Consider the following 4,643-nt stretch of genomic DNA (forward strand, 5'->3'; position numbering starts at 1 on the left):
GCTGGAGTCGCAGACGGGCGGAGCAGCAGAACGGACTTCTCGCTTGGCCCCGAGTTACCCCGAGACAGGGGGCCCAGTTTGAGAACGCGAAGGCTGCACAGGCTACATTCACACTAAGGACAGCACAGGGGGAGTGCCGGGGTGGGCCTGGACGTGACCCGAGTCCTCCTCGAAGACTTGGTGCACACGCGCCTTACGACAGGCTGTGTAAACCCGACAGGCTGCAAGAGGCACCGAGAGTCCAGCTAGCCGCAGAGCCTCCACGTTTCCTGCGATCAGTCTGAGGAGCCAAGGCACAGACCGGAAAACACTACGCACGGATGACCTCGTCGGCACGCGTGGGCTTTACATGGCCACAGAGGACGCCCCCTGCAGAGAGGCAGCAGCACAGCCGCCCGGGAGCAGGCACCGAGCGCCACAGGCTGCTGGCATCGCGCACTGACACGTGGAAGCAGCAGGCACGTGGGGCAGGAAACCCATAAAAATCCCCGAATTCTTAGAAACTGAACGACACACTTCTAAATAATTCAGATGGCAGCACAGCCGTCTCCAGGGAAAATCAGAAAACATCTTAAATTGAATGAACATGACAATGGGACACAGAAATAGACTTTTATTATATTCTACTCAAGCACTGCCTAGAGGAAGAATTCAAGCAGCAAGTGCTTCTACTGGAAAAGACGAGAGGTCAGCTTGGTCACTTAAACCCGAGAGGTCAGCTCGGTCACTTAAACCCGAGAGGTCAGCTCGGTCACTTAAACTCGAGAGGTCAGCTCGGTCACTTAAACCGCTCTCCTGAAAATCCAGAAAAGGAAAAAGCAGCGCAGCCCGGACTGAGCGGAAGGACGGAAGCAATAAAGGGAGAGTCATCGATGCAGACAAACGTGGGAGCGACAGAGCCAATTCATCAACAGCAGCTTTTTGGAAAACACCAGTGGAGCCCTCCACGCCCAGTGAAGAAACAAAGACACAAGTGACGGTGTCAGAACCGAGCGGCCATAACAGGCAGCAAAGGGACGGCGACGCACACCGATGCCTCCCTACCTAACAACTTGGATAAAACGGATGAATTCTGTGAAACCCACTCAAGAAGAAAATAACCTGAGGAGTCTCATTAATGACATTCATTAGTTTCTTAAAACCTTCCAATCTATGTAAAAAAAAAAATTCTAAGGACCTTACAAAAGTAAAATAACTGTTAGACTACAAGCTAGCTTCCAAAGGTTGCAGCATGCAAGATCAATATACAAAAGTCAGTTGGGGCCAGCCCTGTGGAGTGGCGGGTAAAGCCGTCGCCTGTAGTGCCAGCATCCCATATGGGCACAGGTTGGAGTCCTGGCTGCTCCACTTCCAATCCAACTCTCCAGTATGGCCCGGAAAAGCAGTAGAACACATCCCAAGTGTTTTAGTCCCTGCATCCGCATGGGAGACCCAGAAGAAGCTCCTGGCTCCTGGCTTCAGATCAGTGCACCTCTGGCCGGTGCTGCCATTTGGGGAGTGAACCAGCAGTTGGAAGACCTCTCTCTCTCTACATCTCTCTATCTCTCTCTTTCTCTCTCTGCCTCTCTGTAACTCTGCCTTTCAAACAAATAAATCTTATTTTTAAAAAAGTCAGTTTCATTTCTACCCACTAACACTATGCAATCAAGAGAAAAATAGATTTACAATAGCATCCAAAAAACAACGTACTTAGGAGTAAATTTAACAGGGTACACTGCAAACTACAAAGCATTACTGAAAGAAATGAAGGATCTACATAAACAGAGAATCCGTGTTCATGGAAAACCCAACAAGCTTCAAGACGGCCATCCTGCTCCGTAGCTTTAACCCAGGTCCTGGAAGTCCCTGCAGGCCCCCCTTAGCATCTGGCAGGTGTTTCAGCCGTGCGTGGAAGCAGAGACCCCAGGCCAGGGCTCACTCCTGAGCACCGGGAGGTGCCTGACCCTCAGCGCAGAGTCACACACACGCGACCCCCACAGAGCCCCCTCCTTAGGAAGGCTCAGTGCTCCCGCCAGCAGCCACGCTCACCGCACGTGTCGGTGGGTGAGTGGCAACGAGAAATGCCACGTGTGAGCAGTTGCCAGAGAGTGCGGGAAAATGGAACGCAAAGAGAAGAAGAGAAGTGCGGTGTGGGGATTTTGTGTTTTGTTAAGATTTATTTATTTATTTGAAAGTCAGAGCTCCAGACAGGGAAAGGCGCAGAGAGAGAGAGAGAGAGAGAGAGAGAGAGACACCTTCCATCTGCTGGTTCACTCCCCAGATGGCCAGGCCAAAGCCAGGAGTCTGACGCAGACTGGACGCCGTCCCCGCGACCTGCCATGGGCCGGCACACCCAGAGAGACTGACATCCAGGACAGGGTCCTCCCCTCACACACAGACACGTACCGGACCTCACAGCACACGGGCATGCCACACATACACACCAACACCACACATGCACACCACACATGCACACCACACACAACACACAAACAGCACATACACACACCACACACACACTTCTCACGTATGCGTGTGCACGTGTGTAAATAGTAAACTTTAGTGTGGGCCTTGTCTCGGGGAGGCTGTGTGGCTTCCTCTCGGGCTGCGTCTGGTCTGGGGACAGCCCTGTGTGTCCCTTGCTGCCAGCCGGCCGTGCTGGCGCTATGCACCGAGGGCTCCTGGGGACGAGCGAAGCCGCGGCTCCTGCAGCAGAGAAGATGCCTGGTTGGCCCTGCGGCACGACGCCCTGCAGGCTCCCGCGGCATCACTACCAGGCTCCCGTGTCCCACGGGGCATCCGGGCAGGGCCCCGCCCTCCCGCACTGCCAGGCCCCTGTGTGCCACTGGGCATCCGGGCAGGGCCCCGCCCTCCCGCACTGCCAGGCCCCTGTGTGCCACTGGGCATCCGGGCAGGGCCCCGCCCTCCCGCACTGCCAGGCCCCCCGTGTCCCACGGGGCATCCGGGCAGGGCCCCGCCCTCCCGCACTGCCAGGACTCCATGTGCCACGGGCATCCGGGTAGGGCCCCGCCCTCCCGCACTGCCAGACCCCTGTGTCCCACAGGGCCCTCACTGCCCTCTCTGCCCAGGGTCTCCAGGACTCTAGTGCGGCCCGACCCGCAAGGCCCACACTGTCGAGGAGGGGGCAGGACTGAGTGCAGCCCCGACCCGCGAGGCCCACCCATCAGGGTGGCAGCAGGACTCCGAGTGTAGCCCTGACCTGTGAGGGGCGACGGGGCGACGGGTGGCGGGCGACCGCGGTGTTCTTCGGCAAGAAGCATCGGAGACAGTCTCGGTGAACTTGTCCGTTCATCACCGAGCAGGAACAGGCTTTTAAAGGCAGGCAGAGGGCGTGGCTAGTTCAGGGCAGCACTAATTCTATGGGATAAAGCCGATATTGGCGCTGTGCTTCTCCAATCAGCTTGAAGGTCACGTAGCCCCCTTAGCTCCCAGGTGGTCCTTGGGGCCTAGGCAACACCCGGGCTGATTACTTGATTGACAATTACAAGGCCCCTCAACAGGAAGCAGGGTTGGGGGTGGGGTGTGCCTGGGGCTCCTGTGCCTGCAGGCAGTCGGGTCTTAGGGTCTCTCCCGGGAGGCCTGGTGTGCCTCCCCCCTCAACCTCCTGCCTGGGCTAGGCGGGCGTCTCCCAGCCAGGCACAGATCCCCTGCACTCCCTGCTCTCCCTCTCCCCAGGCCTGCAGGCCGCGGCCCCACCTCCTCCTGCCCTTCAGTGTGGGCACAGAACAAGCTGCACCTGCAGTCCTATGCGCTCTGTCCTCACCATCGCCCAGATCCCTGAGCCCGGCCACACGGGCCCCAGAGAGGGTGCACGTGGGAAGCCCCAGGGCTGAGGTCGGCTCCTGCTTGCATGAGGACGGCCCCTCGGTGTCAGGGCAGGCGCCAGCGCCCCCACACCCACCAGCACCTGCAGACTCCCCGAGGACCGCTGCCAGAACCGTCCGGGTGCCAGAGTGTCTGTGGAACCTCTCATGTGACAGAAACAGGGCTGGGCTTTGGGATGGCGCTGCGAGGGGCGGGACTCTCATACCTCAGCTCACCTCCTCCTAGAAGTGAAACCCACCTGTGCGCACGCGCCTCCCCTGCACGCCTGCCCCCCTTGGAGACACCCCCCCCCCGCCCCACCCCACATCAGCCATCACTGCGCTGGACTGAGCAGTGGGGCTAAGTCCCACCCTGCACAGACCAGACCCTTCCCAAGCCCCCGGGGGCCTGGACACAGCCTCAGCCTTCACCTCCCGCCCCAGGGAGAACAGGCCGGGAGCCAGGAGTGCAGGGCTCCACAGCTAGCTCCAGGCCTCCCTGCTGTGAGGCCCTCATTGGCAACGGGGGCCTCTGGCAGCTGGTGGCAGAGCGAGAGGGGCGGGATGGAGTTGGCATAGCCACCGGCACAAGCATGCCTCTCGGTGGGACACGGTCAGCGGTCTGATTCCGCAGCTTGGTGGAGGCACGGCCGCGTGGCTGCACCGCCGTGGGCGTGCACCCGACGGTCTCACACAGATGCGCGGGGCTTCGCAGCCTGGACTCCAGGGGGCTGCCTGTGTTTGATTCCTGGCTGCCACGACCCGTGACCTCTGTGCTGGTCCTCTGAGGCTGCTGCTTTTAAAAACCAATATAGGAACTGTGCGTGCGCCCAACACCAG

Source organism: Oryctolagus cuniculus, chromosome 16, assembly GCF_964237555.1.
Source record: "Oryctolagus cuniculus chromosome 16, mOryCun1.1, whole genome shotgun sequence".
Lineage (NCBI taxonomy): Eukaryota > Metazoa > Chordata > Mammalia > Lagomorpha > Leporidae > Oryctolagus > Oryctolagus cuniculus.